This window comes from Haemaphysalis longicornis, unplaced genomic scaffold, assembly GCF_048455015.1.
Source record: "Haemaphysalis longicornis isolate Haplotype H1 unplaced genomic scaffold, Haemaphysalis longicornis Haplotype H1 scaffold_13, whole genome shotgun sequence".
In the NCBI taxonomy this organism is placed as follows: domain Eukaryota; kingdom Metazoa; phylum Arthropoda; class Arachnida; order Ixodida; family Ixodidae; genus Haemaphysalis; species Haemaphysalis longicornis.
This window is the reverse complement of record NW_027526233.1, coordinates 68,631,250-68,647,756: the sequence shown is the minus strand read 5'-3', so window position 1 is coordinate 68,647,756 and position 16,507 is coordinate 68,631,250.

Sequence of the window (16,507 nt, the reverse complement as noted above, 5' to 3'; positions counted from 1 at the left end):
ACAGTCAGGCACGCATCACATTTCTGATAAAATGTGGCACTCCTCAGCATTCAGCTGAGCGACAGTGGGCCCACAGTACTGGATGCATTGCATGGACATTTAGAACGTAACGACACCCTGCAGTGTATGGGGATAGCATTCCAGCTTACTCCATTGTGGGGTAATATTTGACAGCTGAAGCAAAAACCACCATAATTGTTTGGCCATCGAAGTCAACCAACGCGTAAGCAAGGTGCTCACTGCATGTTCCAAAACATGCAAACGTCTATTGCAATCTCGTCCTGTCTATTATGTTAGGTTATTATGCACGCTTTCAGTGTTTAATCAACTTCTAATTTTCGCTACGCATTCCCATTGAACGTCCGCAATACCGGCAGCTGCGCCACCGATGTGTGCAAAATTTGTGAGCGCCGCCCTCTCCTTACCGCGGACAAATTTACCCGTAAATTTCAACCTCATAAAAATCAGATTTCATCACATTTAAATGTTTTCAAAAGAATGTTCGATCACTGACTGATTCGCACTCTCTCACTCACAAGACATCCAATCGTCATCGCATCGTCACAAGTTCTCGAAGCGAAGATCGGCAAATCGTAATGGTCATTCTTAGCGCTTTTCAACAATATTGATGCAACCAGGCAGGTTTCATTCACGGCAAATCATGTCTGAACATCAAAGGAGTACTATAAAAACAACGGAATAGCCACAAGCAATGAAGCAACCAAGTTACAGCCACGGGACGCGCAACAACGCCGGTAAGCAGGTCGGCCGATTCCACTGGTATTTGTACTATACACAGCTTAACAGTAGAGAATTGCTAGGCTTCGAAGCTATTTGGGCTTCGGGTGCGTCACTTAAGCTCGAAAACCTCGTAATATAGACCGTAAATAATTATTAAGTGGTATTTGAGTTCGATAACTCACTTGCCGTAAACAGACATGGGCGCCGCCATCTTGGAAGTTTGTTTACATCAATGTTACCAGACGAGCATCGACATTTCGCTAAATTAAAAGGCCACTTACAATTATTGCGATTTTGGGTACTCATTAAGCTTAAAAACAAAGCCAAAGTAGCATGGTATTCATCCACAAAACACAAAATTCGCTGTTGCAAATTATGGTGCAATGAGAATGCGCTTGTAGCAATTGTGTCACCATAATGGATTGGCAGAAAATTTTAATGCATACAAGGTATTTTTATTTAGTTATGCTGTCTTTCAGTGGGTCAGCACGCTCACTGTCCTGTGTCGCGCTGCTTCTGCGGACTGTGTGGCTTGTTGCTAGAGTTGTCTTTCAAAAAAGTCCGGCATTTATTCGTTCTTTTCTGTGAGCAGCCACCAGTAACAGACATGTTTTCACTGTTTTTTCCACATGCTGCAAGCTATGTTCAATCAGGTGTGTGTGGCACCTGAGGTAAGCTTCCACACATTTCTACATTCTCCAGATGAGCGAAATAGGACAAGCTCGCTTTTCCGCCAGATTCATGGCTCACACAAAAAAACTGGCGCTCAACTAAGAATAACTTGTTCTATTTGGTTTATTTCAGAAACAATGATTTCTTCTATGGCTTGAGCATTCTTGGACAAATACACTGGCACATTGGAGTCCAGCATGATGATACCATTGCCCACTGTGCGTATAAAGATAAAGGAGCATTTAAAAAGTTGGAATGCAAAATAAATGTTCTGAGCTATGTCGGCAGTTCATGCGTGTTTTGTCCTCCATTGCAGTTTGTACAGAGTGATTTTGATAAGATTGGTGGCAGAATATCTGACACTGAATTTGCTCACCACTGGCTGCACTAGAAGAAATTGCAAACATGATAATACGTAACTAGTATACTGTGAATATCTCTGAACACTGAGCTAGAAATAATTCTCAAAAGGAAAAAAAAGAGTAAAGAAAGAAAGGGAAAAAAAAGGTTGCTCAAGATTACGATACCCCCAATGCAAAATCCGAGCGCAGTGCAAACTGCAGTCTTCTCGGTGACGGCGCGTAACTGCTGTGTCTCAGAAGTGACCGCGTCATCAGTGAACACACGACAGCGGGCGCAACTCTGGTGTTTTATCACAGTGCATCACTGCCGCCGAGCATGTCTCGCGCGGCCTCTGCTTACTGCCCTCCCCCTCACACTTTCACCATACTTTCCTCCTCCACCTTCCTGTTTGCTCTATCTCATTTATCTCTGGTGCCCTCTTCTTCATTCGGTTACACCGAAGCCGACAGTGATGTGAACCTCCACCTTCCTGTTTGCTCTATCTCATTTATCTCTGGTGCCCTCTTTATTCGGTTACACCGAAGCCGACAGCGACGTGAAACCACAGAAGCGAAGTGGGCACTTAAGGGCTGCCCTCTAAATAAGAAATGGCAAGCAGATTACCTTAGAAAGATGTGTTTCAATGAAATTTCTTTTATACCTAACCTATCCTAACCTTGTAGCTGAACAGTTGGCATTGTTCAATTTACCCCAGTCAGCAAAAGCATGATATACAGCTGTTTAACTCCAGCCCTTGTTCATTTTTAAAAAGTGTTTTTTCCGTTCTTTCCTTACTTTTTTTGCTGCTCCAGCAGCGCTGGGAGCATGAGCATGCAAGAAAAAATGTTTACATGTGTTTCACATGAAAAGTTGTATGGCCATGACACCTTTAACTTGCATTACAAATTTCCTGCTTCACTTTAACCGAAGCAATAGAATAATTAAGTGAAGCATCAGTTTTACATTTTAAAAAATGGGTAAAATAAGCAAGTCCACCAAGGCAATAAATATTTTAAAGACAAAATGAAATGTCTATTTATATGCTATGTTAAAGTTGGGAAAATTAAAATTCTTCATGATAAGTGTTTGCTATTAATTCAATTTGCAACATTGTTTACTGTTTGAAGCATTTATAATTTACAAAAATTCCTTGGGGCACTTGCTCTGCTTATGTGGCTTTCAAATAACAAGCATTGTGGCTTCAGCTGTCATTATATGCTTCCTGCACTTTGGTCTTGTCATTGTACTTGCCTGGTCAACCAAAGTTAGCTGGTGCAGAATCTAGCAGTACACCCGACGTCAAGCACATTCCATACCAAGACACGGTGCTAGTAACTCCAATACCTTTGAGAAACATCATGTAAACTGATAGATTCGCCTGGCGTGCTATTGAGGCACAATTATGTAGTCCTCCAACAGCTCCGACAAATACCAGGCAATCTGATGGCTCCAGATGGGAGGTTATTGAGCCACGCAGTCTTGTAAGAGCCACCAATGACTTGCTTTCGTTTTTTATGTTATTTCTCCTTTTAGCACACTTTTGTTCATAAGCCATGCTCCACGCGTACCTGATAAATATCAGGGCCATTCACTGCTTATAACACTAAATATTTCGCCTCATGGAGCAGATAAGGCTTGCACCTCATTAATAATGATGATGATAACTGATAGTGGTTTCCCTTTTGTAGTGGGGTGATGACATGTCATCTTACCAAAAAAAAACTAATATACCTGTGTTTTACACGTATTTAATAGTAGCTCTGCTCTTAGGGCAGGCACAAAAAAACTTATTAGGCACAGAATACTTATTCTTTCTGTTACACGTGGTAGCTGTCCTAGGGAATATTCCCGTCTGCTTTTCATCCACCAGCATTCTATTAGAATATCTTCTCTTTGTCGCCTCGACAGCCCTGAAGTTGACTTCCTCTGTGCTACCCTGAAACCCTGCGGCTTCTGGAAGCCAAACATTTCCCTCTAGGTTTGGATGGATACCCTCGCATTCAAACACTATGTGCCGCATAGTTTGTTTCTTTTCCGCAGACCGCGCATACCCCATCACTTTGTGTATACTTTCCCACAAAGCTCTTAGTTCACAAGCAATCTGTCCTAGCCTCGAGAAGCAAAATGCTTCCCTTAGAATTATCGTAGAAATTTTCCTTTCTATTGTCCAATTTCTCAGCCCTGTACATTTCTAACGACGTTTTAGCTTCCATTTCTTCTCTCCATTTATTCATTTCTATCTGCCTTGCCTCCTTTTGGTTGCTTTGGCTGTCTTAGCTTCTCCACTGTTGTTTCTGCATTTCATCTAGTCCTCCTTAACCATTGCGTGTCCACGCTTTTCATGTATATGTACCTAAAAATCTTAGCTGTCCACCTACGTCGATCCATTGCTCTCAGCCTCCTCTCAAAACATATTTTTCTCTGAGCTTCTCGGACTGGAAATGCCGCTCAGGCCATTCCTCTGTGCACTGCTTCGTTACTTGTTTTTCCATGCGCTCCTAAGGGCAAATGGCCTACTGTTCTCTGGTTCACTTGAAGGTCTGAGTTTAAGCTTAGTAATACAGAAATAAAAGTTGGTTCTGCCGCACAACATGCAAACTAACAAGCCTCACTGCATGGCTAGTTCCTTGGGGTAGGTTTTTTTAGCACGCCACCAAAGCCATGCAAGAAAGCGTACCACAAAAGCCTTGCACAAAAGTGGAACTCTTGCAGCCAATGTTGGCTGCAAGAGTTGCCTGCAACCAATATATTGGTTAATTTGAAGTTACTTAGCATAAAAAAAGAGAATGTGAAAGCAATTGAAAACACAAATGTGCGCGGATAACGCAATCTCACTGGTAGTAACCCACAACGGAGAAACTTGTAATATTTCATGTGAAGGAAGGGAACGTGAAAATTGCAGTTAAAGGCTGTGGGATAAAGAGAACAGAAATGGGGCTGCTGCGATAACGGCCATTTTGGACCTCTCGTCGTGGCAAACAAGAAGACAGAAAAATCAGATGGCGAATAACTTCACCGTATGAAATTTCAGACGTCGTTATACAGTGGCACAGCCAGGTAGATGGCAGTGCCCCTGATGCTTTCGAATTATTGGACATTTCAAAAAAATTGGCCAGTGACCGTGTACAGTGCTCGGCGATTGAAACGCGATGCTCGGAGCGCGTGGCCACCGGTGCTTGTTGCGTTACAGGTGAGCGCTTGTGAAAGCGAGCTGACGCATTGTGGTATACGGTGAGGGTGAGAGCATTTGTGACGCATGCTTAGTGCATCTGGGAGACAGCCCTTCAGTGCGTGGTTCTTGACGGCGCCATAGGGGTGCTACATGCCATCGCTTCAAAACACTGCGGCTGCGTGCTGCGCCGGGCCACGATAACACATCGCGATAAATGTGCATTCAAATTCTTCATAATGCGCACGGTGCCCGCTCGCCCAGCTTCGCACGGTGCGGCGCAGCACGCAGGCACAGCGTTTTGAAGCCATGGCATGTAGCACCCCTATGGCGCCGCCAAGAACCACACACTGAAGGGCTGTCTCCCGGATGCACTAAGCATGCGTCACGAACACTCTCACCCTCATTGTATACCACAATGCATCAGCTCGCTTTCACAAGAGCTCACCTGTGGCGCAACAAGCACCGGCAGCCACGCGCTCAGAATATCGCGTTTCAATTGCTGAGCACTGTACGTAGAGATCGAAGTCAAACATTATGATTAATTTTTCATCAAGGAATGTGGCATCACTACTCGTTTAAAAGCACCTTTTGTTACACAAAAACTTGCACACACCTATGAGGTTGCAATCAAGGAATGCGAGGCCTGAATAAAACGGAACACTCGGTGGATGAGTGTGAAAGGAAAACCTATGGGCAACAGATGGATTTGGATAAAGCAGGATAGGATAAAATCGGAAATGGAGCAGACAGGCCTCTGTTCTGGAGTGTACACAAATAGACTCAGGATGATGACTACGGCATGAGCAATGTGAGAAAAAGTCTGGTCTGGCGATGTTGGGTCGGTCAAGGAGTGCCCCGTGTCAGCAAAAAAGTAGCGATGGCTACCTATTCTTCGATTACCTGAGGCTCCTTTAATCTTAAAACCCCACTTGCATTGCTTGAGGAAATTTTTGCCGAAACGCAATTTCATTAGTAAATTGCAATAAATAACTGACTTCTAAAACGACCATGTACAGCAACCTCTGTAGTGCAGTCTTAGCGATAAAAAAAAAGAAACAGGAGCTTTGAATGCACTCAACACCAATGTTTGGGCACCAAATGTGAGTGCATTAGGTAGGTGCACCACAGGGTACGCAGTATTTGTACATTGTTAGCATCGAGTGTCTCCATTTCACTTTCCCCTGAAGAGAATAAGTCGCGGCATGTATCCTGTGGAATCCATTCCATCTTCTAACTCCTGCATGCGAGCGCTAGGAATTCTCAAATATGTTTCCTAAAAAAGTACAACAGAAATTGTGGTGACAGGTGCAAATTGTATTTTTGCACACACACACACACACACACACGCACGCACGCTTATATAATCCAGCTTCTCAACAGGAATATACTTTCACTGCACTGTCCCTACGAAAGACAGACTGCGAAGCGCAGATTTAGCGAAATCCTTACACCCGCAACGAGAACAGTGTGACGCCCTTAGCCATAGGCATCGACAAGCAGTCTCTTGAGGTAGGTCTGTCTCTCTTTAGAAACTGCGCAGGTCACCTGTCGGCCACTCGTACACGTGCACCGGCTGTAGTGAAAATTTTCGACCAGCCCCTGTAATGGAAGCAGTGAGCGACGTTTCGATGACATAAGATACCGAAATAAATACCTCCGAAACTGTGCCCGCTTTGCATTTGTGCATGCAACCCAGAACCCCTGTTCTGTTTACTGAGGCTGTGAACGTTCACCTCGGTGTAATAACTGTCACCAGTAGTAAGCATAGTGACACCATAGCTAGCAGATTTGAGCTCAGTTACGCATATGAGCCCGTAAGAAAAAAAAATCACGACGCTATGCTTGCGGGTGCGCGTTCGCAAGAAATATGGCACGTAGCTTACCCGCTTTAAAATGAGCCTACACTTCTACCACGAGCCCTTAAGCCAGCAACACCTTGTGTGTTTTCTTCGGGGCATAAAAAGCGCAATATCAGATGCGTAAACACTTACCTTCTGACGAGCTTGTCGCTACCACCGACGTAGAACCACAAAATCGAGCTCGCTAAGTCTCCGCCTTTGTGTCGTCGAAGCTGAATGTTTGAAGTTGAGGCGCAGACTGACGTGAGGCTCGGTAGCACCCTAGGAACGTCAGCTGGAATAACAGCTGCCATTTCAAACCACAACAGCGTACAAGCCGTCCGTCCATTCTGTTTAAACGGTGCCGCAAAAGCACGGACAGACGAACAAGAAACAAGAAATGCACAAAACAACGTCGTCAGCGTTGTCAGCATGGCCAAAGCCCCTCGATTTTTCACACCAAAGTTGGAGAGATTTTGAGGCCAAAAAGGCGGCGTTGCCAGCATAGTTGGGTGCGTTTAGGCCGACTTGGCGGCGGTTGTGGTCAGGTTTTAGTCGGATGCGGTGCAGCAGCCTTCATACATAGTGTTCATGTGACGTCACTTCCCCAGTGTGACGTTGCCGCCATATGCTTCCGCCATACCTGGGTACCTCCGTGGGTACCTACGCCTGCGCCAGGGGGATGAAACTCCGCCGTTTTTCTGTCCCGTGACTGCAGCGATCCTAACGTTTGGGGGCTGCACTACATGCGAGCGTAAATGAACGTTGTTGTTGCATCTTATATTTAATACTAGGTTAATTATTAATTACGAAGTTTTTAATATGCAAGTAAACTTAAAAGTTGCAGATAGAGATTGCGAAAATACGAGCGCCACCAGCAGTGGAAAACAGGGACCGCGACTTTCTGCTTCGCACCGCTGAAAAGGGGCGTTTCTTGTCGCGACCATAGGTATGCTACAAACCACGGTGTTCCGAGGGCCGTTTTTACCACCGCAAAGTCTGTTTCTTCGAAGCAGACACTGTTTCTTCGAAACAGACACATGAATGGATTCGCGCCGTCATCACAGATCGTGCTGTACTGAGTGGTGTCAAAATTCTTCACGCCAGGGCGGCATAAACTTCTTAACTTCTTTTGGATCCCGGCGGACGAAAGGTACGGTCTGCATGCTGCTTGTTTCGCTTTTCTACGCTTGCACGAGATAGCGGGATGCGGTTGCAGCAGTAGCTGTATAATTTAAGTGAGCATGCACGTGCACTGTCTATTTATTACATTCTGATTGTCTTTGACTCTTTACTGAAGCATGAAATGCGCGGCAGAGCATCTCGTAATTAATCCGATCACTACATTAGCTACACACGCTTGTTTATACGTGAGTTATTGATTTAATGCGTTTAGATCGTGTGTTTTGTGTTTTAGCGCCAGTGAATGCGCGGTATGCAGCAAAGTGTATATGAGGCAACATATACAATAACTAATGAAACAGTGTGAGCTTACCTGCACTATTTTTATTATCTTTTGATTGCCTGCGTTTAGTTTGTTTCCGTAGCATGCGTTGCTGTTATTATTATTAATATTAGTGTGATTATTATAATTATTACCAATATTATTGTCGTCGTTATTATTATCAGCCTGTTTATGTCCACAGCTGGAGGAAGGCATCTCCCATACACTTATGGCTCAAAGGCTGGGTCCGCAGGTTGATATCGTGTTGCTAGCACTATGTTGACTAAGTAGTGACTACATCAATTATTTTATTGCGTTTCAATTGTGTGTTCTGTGTGTTCTGCATTTTGTCGTCACGTGAATCAACGGCACATAGCAGAATAAATTTGTAGCAATAACTATACAAAGTAAGCAATTACTTTATATGTTTATAATACAATCATAACTATAATTCCGCCACCTATAATTTATAATTTAACCTTCAGTTCCGTGCTTGAAGTTTCAGCTTTAGCACAAGAACGATCGATGTATTCACAAGAACGCAGTTACAGCTATAAGCCGATAAATAATTAGACAGTGCAGGCTTAACCTTTGCTAGGAATTTATTAGAAGTTTTGAAATAAGGTTTTTATAACCGGTTTATTGCAGCGCCCGAGAAATACCTGATGAATACATAGGGCACCAAAGTATATATGCATGAATAATTGCTTACCGATTCTGGTGTGGGATGGCTGCTTTTGTCTGCAGAAGTGTATTTTGGATTAGGAGGAAAGGTGGGTCGTTGCCACCGAACATTATCATCGCACAAATAGAAAAACGTATCTGCGGCTCTTAATAATAAAGGCTGATTTTAATTTGAAATTTGCCTTTACCATTGGTCACAAGTCGTCTTTGTAGCCAAAATCAATTTAAGAAAGAAAGATTCCTAATATATCAGATAACGTTTATTCCGAATACAGATGCTAGTTGAAAGCAGCAGTAAAGCTAGTATTCATTCTAACCCAAATATACACACGTGCTTGTTGATGTTCCAGATCTCGCGTTTGGCTCCAGTGTGCGAGAAGGCAGAACCTGGCTCATTTACCACCTCGACAGATCTACAGCAGCTACCGGCTGTGTCCTGGCCATTTCACCACCAGAGACTACGAGGACCTTGGACAGACAAGGCACTGGACAGATATGCACTGGCTAGATACCTAATTAGCGTGCGGCCATGTGCCATACACTTTTGTTTGCGACTAAAAGTGTAAAATATCCAAGTTGTGTTTTTACTGTATGAATGGTACATTTAGCAATAAAAATGAAAATACCTGTACTCTTTATCCTTGTCTAGATTGTGTGTACTAATAAACCAAAACAACGTCGTACTTAGTGGTGCAAAAAGAAGTGGACGCGTAAAACTTCATCAATCAGAACAAAACAATTGCCCTTTCGATAATGTGGCGGGTTGCGCAACAGGAAAAAGGTCGTGCGTTGGCCATCTGAATATCTTCCACTGGCTCAATTTACCTTCCATGTGCGTCCCAATTGAATTTGGCGCTAATTTGCCCTCCCTCCCCTCCCCCTCCCCGCTCGGCTTTTCAGTCCTCATCAAGATGGCGTTCCGCAGTGCATGTCTGCAACACGCCGCCATGTTTTTAGTACCGCCCCCCAAACACCAACGGCTTGTCCGGCGCTTCGATGGAATATCGCGTCCCATGAAAGGTATAGGAAGTTTCACTCCCCTGCCTACGCCACGCCGTTGACGCCGTGCCGCAGTAGCCATGCCGTTCGCGTGCTGACCGCTAGCCACCAGTTTGCTGCGCACGATGGCGAAAATTAAGCCGGGTGGTTTTATGCCGTCGTATTTCGACGAGCTCATCGGAGCAGCCAGAGCCCGATACGAGGTGAAAGTGCAAATGTGCGACGACGTGGACCCGTACCGGCTTTCGATCGGAAGCGACGCTACCGCGGACGCCGACTTGTTGCCTTCGACCACCTACGCGGACATATTCAATTACCTTGTACTGACCACGAATTTCGTGACACACGAAGAAATGAAGGCGTACAAGGCCCTCGAGGCCCACAACTTCTTCACCAGCGGGTGGGTGAAGGGCATCGCAGTGAAGCAGCTCCCGTCGAAACGTGTGATCGTGCTGAGCGAGGTAAGTTTACGCGAAATGCGCGTTCCCAAACAAACCAGAAAAAAAGTAGTTTATACAGCTCTAAAGTGTGCTTATGCTCGTGAGTTAAACAGTGACGAAGCTGAGGCTCTCTTTGCTGCATTCGTTGAATCAAGCAGTAAAAAAAAAGAAACAAAAGGTAGCGACTTCGCGTCGCCACTACGTACCAATACAACAGAATGCTTGTTCTTTTTTTTCCGCTGGTTAGCACTTTAGTGTGTAGTGGAGTACCGGCGGACGACATAGTGATGTTCATAATTAACCAGCCAGCGTTCTCTGACCCCTCCTTCAAACATGTTTAACCCAATTTCACTGTACTTTACATTGCCAGCAACATTTCTGAACTTCATTAACCCCGTCCCCTTCACGATTTTTATCACACTTTCAGCAGCCCTCTTCTCTGCTGACAGCAACAATGCTAGATGCCCATCATTTCTGTGTGTATGCCGCCACATATTTTGTCAGTGAAATTTTCAAAGTCATACGTTTATTTTTTTTCAGGTAAACCAATCTCAGAGGCTCCGGGACACACCCTTGAAAACCTGGATTTTGGCCTGTGCTGATGGCAGCATCATAACTGCCCACTGCACTTGCATGGCAGGAGTGGGCGAGGCGTGCTCACACGTTGGAGCGACATTGTTTGCCGTCGACACTGCAGTCCGAATAAGGGATGCAAAAACATGCACCGAAAAGGATAACATCTGGCTGCCAGCACACAAACCGCGTGCAGAATACAAACGGCTACGCGACATCGACTTTTCGTCTGCCCAGTCGAAGAGGAAACGAATGGACAGTGCCCTCCCTGGTTGCAGTACAGAAGATGAGCCTGACCTCCCTGCACCAAGCTATCCTGTCCCGCCTGCACCTACAAAAGAAGAGCTAGAACTCTTTTACTCCAGAGTTGAAGCATCCGGTGTGAAACCGGCAGTGTTTATGGTTCTTCCGAATTACTGCGAGATGTTTGAACCACCACAGAACAGGGAACCACAGCTGTTTACAATGTTGACATGCCCAGAAGCACAGTTCGAGGACTTGCCATCACTTGTCTCCCGCAGCGAGACCTTTCTTGCACAGTTGCGTGTAAATGAAGAAATGATACGCTACGTAGAAAGTAGCACAAGAATGTAATCAAACTGCCCGAAATGGTATGCATATCGGACTGGCCGCATAACAGCGTCTGTAATGAAGACTGTTTGTTGTACAAGCATCGACACACCCTCGGTCAGCCTAATCAAAAAGATATGCTACCCTGAAAAGCACAAGTTTTCAACAGCAGACACAGCATGGGGATTGAAGCACGAAGCTGACGCCCTGAGCAGCTATGCTACAGAAAAAAGGAAGCACCACGTCAACTTCTCGTGCTCAAAGTCAGGTGTCTGGCTCAGTGAACAAAACCCCTTCATTGCGGCCAGCCCAGATGCTTTAGTGCAGTGTGCATGCTGCGGTAAGGGCACTGTTGAGGTAAAGTGCCCGTTGTCATTGGTTACTGGTGGGCTTCAGGAAGCATGCAGCAAAACGGAGTTTTGTCTGGAGTATGCCAATGGAAACTTGCAGTTAAAGCGGACCCATAGCTATTATTACCAAATCCAGACGCAAATGGCTGTGTGCAGGTCTGCGTACTGCGATTTTGTTGTCTGGTCCCCAACATTTCTGCACGTCGAAAGAGTGCCAAGAGATGATGCCTTTTTCCAAGGTGTGCTACCACAGGCTGAAAAAATTTTCACCCACGTAATCTTGCCAGAGCTCTTTGCCGAGCATTTTACAAGAAAGGAGACGGTGAACCATGGAAGCACAAGTGGTACGGAGTCATTTTAGTACTGTGGAGGCCCTGAAGCAGGCAAAATGGTAGCGTGCGATGGGAGGCAGTGCAAATACAAGTGGTTCCACTACAGCTGCCTTGGAATTAAGCGTGCTCCAAAACAGAAGGCATGGTTCTGCTCCGAATGTGCCAGCAGCTGAGGACCACCGCTAGGGGGCCGAACGGAGCCTGCACCACAGCATTTACGCGGGTGACATCACCGTTTGGACAGCTGGGGGCAGCGATGGTGAAATTCAAGACCGCCTTCAGCAAGCTGCCAACATCATCGCCACTTACGCCCATGAACGGGGGCTCAGTTGCTCACCGCAGAAGTCTGAGCTCTTCTTGATTGATTGATTGATTGATTGTAGGGTTTAACGCGCCGACGCAACGCAGGCGATGAGGCGCGCCGTAGTGGAGGGCTCTGGATTAATTTTGACCACCTGGGGATCTTTAACGTGCGCCGAAATCTCGTACACCCGGGCGTTTTTGCTTTTCGCCTCCATCAGAAAAGCGGCCGCCGCAGCCGGGAATCGATCCCGCGACCTCGGGCTCAGCAACGCAACGCCTTAGCCACTGGGCCACCGCGGCAGGTTCTGAGCTCTTCTTCTACCACTCGAGAAAGCGTCGCCATCGGGGTGCCTGTGCCCCTGATATTCAGGTCATGCTACAAGGCAACCTCATTCCACATGTCCCCTCCATTCGCATTCTCGGACTCCGAATTCAAGAAAATGGGGCTAATACTGGAATTATCCGCAGTCTCGAAAACACCACCGACTAGATTGGCAGACTCATTGCCCGAAGAGCCAACCGCAACCGTGGTCTCAAAGAAGCCAACCTCCTTCGCTTGGTGCAAGCATTCATTACCAGCCGCATCACATACGCGACCCTCTAAAGTTTACCCAGACCGAAATTGGACGCCTCGAATGCACCATCTGCAAGGCGGTCAAGCTGGCCATGGGTCTCCCTCGTCATACCTCTACTGAGAAGCTTCTCAACACCGGGACATACAACACCTTCGAGGAGCTGGTTGAAGCGCAGCGTGTTGGTCAACTCCACCGTCTGGCCTCTACACCGACGGGTCGCTCCATCCTAACCAAACTGGACATCTCCTTTCTACGCAGCACGGAGATAAGGTCAGTTTGAGTGACTCTACGATCCCGCTACAGTGTGGCCCCCATCCCACGGAATATGAACCCTGCCTTTCATCAAGAACGCCGCCTTGCCCGGGCCAAGGCCTTACACAAGGCCCACGCTTCTCACCCCACCACCCTGTACGTCGACGCAGCGGAATATCCCGACCGTGCAGCCTGCGTCGCCGTAGTCGTCAACTCCCGAGGGGACTCTGTTGCTTCCTGCTCGGTCTCCACGCCTCACCCTGAAGTTGGCGAAGAAGTCGCCATTGCTCTGGCCCTTACAGCTTCCCCGGCCACCGCAATAATCTCAGACTCGCAGACGGCTCTTCGGAACTTTGCGACGGAACTCGTCGCATTTCCAGTTATCCCCACCACCCGCGTTCATGCAGTGTGTTCCTGCTTGCCTCTTTCTTGCCTCCTCCTTGCCACCGTGTTCCTCCCTCTTCCTTTCGCCTTCTTTTTTTTGAAGGCTCTTTTTCGCCTGCCTTTGGCAGAATAAGCTCTGTATGCTGTGTGTAGTCGTTTGTGTGTTTGTTTCCCATGTGGCTTGTGTTTCGGGGCGCCGCCCCCACTCTAGTCCGTACGATTTTACCCAAAGCGTTCATTCCTGAGGAAGACCTGTCTCAGGTCGAAACGTTGGAAATAAAGTCTCCGAAGAGCGTACTTCTACTTTGTGTATATATATATATATATATATATATATATATATATATATATATATATATATATATATATATATATATATATATATATATATTTTTTTTTTTTTTTTGTTGTTTGTTGGTTGATGTTGTAACGTAGGCGTAGCCTGACTGTATGCACACTCTCCATTTGCGAAACATTTTCCATTCCTTCTTACAGTTTTATGCAAACCTATATAAGAAATGTGTTCAATGTTTGCGACACCATAATCATGTAACTTTACTCTGATGAAGGCAAGTCCCATTGCCGCTACGTAAGTAAACATTGTTTGTTATTGTTCTTGCTGTGTATCCGACTCTTTACTTATACTATATATATATATATATATATATATATATATATATATATATATATATATATATAGATACAACCTTTTCATTTTTATATAACCATTGCCACACGGGCTTCCAGAGTTCTGAATGGCTCCTGGTATGAAAAATGGAAACCGAAACTGTTTAGTGACCGCCACTTATCTTTGGTACCGATAGAAACGCAGCGTTGCCCGCAACGAGTGTGGCTCATGATCTTCACTGTACCAGTTTCAGTGAAGAGTATAGCGCTGGCCTGTGGGTTAAAGGCTTTTGATACATTGTGCATTTGTAAAATAGCAAGCTCAAAACAGCTTACCTGATCCCAGCCACTTGCAGCAATATCGGTGATTTGTTTCCAGGTTATTGTAACTATGAACTTACAGTTATTGTAACTATGAACTTGCAGTGAACCTTTTTATGGTAGTGCAATCTTGCAGCAGTCAATGGAACCACAGCTCGAGGAACTTTGAACGCGTTTAAAGTTAGAGGCATGAAAATAAAACACAACTTTTGCACTCGAAAGATTTGTGGCATCAGAATAACCAAGCTATTTTTAACTTCATTCAGTTGAGCTAGGTAATCAAGAGAAAAAGTGGTCACTTTCTTGAACATCCTTTGGGGCTGGAACAGAGATGAGTGGCGTATCTTAGTTTAAGTTCTTTCAGAATAAAACAAGTGTTTCTTTCAGAGTTATTCCAAAGAACTGTGCTTCTAGTGACAGCTGCGAAATGGCTACCACTTTTTCAGCAAAGGCAGTCCGTTGGCACTTTTAATGCTTGCACAATCACTAAAGACAGCTGCAATGTTTCAATGCTAGCTACCTTGACTTACATTGAAGATAAGGCTCTCTAGCCAAAAACAACTTGAATGGAATTATATCAGTCATGTACTGTTTGGTATCTTGCAGGGGTCTCAGCTGTAAAAAACGGACCATGAATGATGTAAACAAACTGCTTCGTACATTGCGGGTGTCTCAATTATACAAATCAGGCATGAAACAAAAATTTCTTTTGTTGTTAATAAACTGAGACATTCCTTTTTGTGTTGTTCACACCTTGGAATTCTCCCACCCAAATCTACAGTAACCACTGGATTACTTTATTTGGATTGACCTAGACATAAGTCTGAATGTGAAGATTAAATGTTTATGATTAGAGCGAAACCTCTGTAGGTCATCATAGGAGAACAGGCAGCAAAATCAACATTTCCTTTCAAATGTGTTCTGAGCTGGTGCTGTTAATTAGGCATACAGAGCAAGCCATGCAATCTCTATCTACCATTGTTCCTTTGCCAAAAAGTATTTCAGGACCTACTTCTAACATGGAATAAACTCGTGCACATTTTGGCAGTTTTGCCTTATGTTTGAATATTTGTGATGGAGTGTAATGTAATGCTGCAATGCTCAATGTGACTTTTCTTAAAAGTTGGTTTTTCAGAAGGGAATGGAAGCTCGTGCATTTTCACAACATAATGTGTCCAATTTATTAGCTTGCCTAGGTGTAAGCCAATGAACAAGAATCTACCCTTTGAGCTCTAAATAAACTTTACTGGAACCTAAGTGGCTGTTGGCATGAGTTTCAGAGCTTGTGTAACCATTCTTATTATGTTTCTCCTCTGTTGTATAGCTTCCTGTACTAGCAACGTGTGCACTGTGGCAGTGAATTCTCTAAGGTGCTATCTCTCGCACACTTTTGGTAAATGATGCAGTCTGGGTACTGTGCCACTAGGTCACACACCTGAAACCAGGAGGGTTAGGTCTCACGTGCTGCAATCGTTGTGGGCCAATCGCATGAGAGAGAGAGATGCAACTTCTTTATTGAGCCATCGTGGAACCGTTAGGTCACCTACTGACGCCGCCCTCCAGCCCCCTGTGGGGAGGTGGGTAGCAGCGATTTCGGCCGCTAACGCTCGAGGTGCAGCCCATGTTGGTTACAGAGCAGCACCTTAGAGAATTCATCCATCGTGTGTCGACAGTTTTTTCAGCTGAGACTTCCTGTTTGACGAGGACTTTATTAACCACCGCACATTACACCACTCAGGAAGCCAGCCCTGCATTCCACACAGCACCATGTTGCCTATTGGGACCAGTTCTGCAAGTGCCTTGCCACAGTGGAGCTGGTGAAGGGGGTGGCTCTTCCAGGATCCGATTCACTGTGCCAGCTGACCAATGTGGAGCTGCACCATTGTAG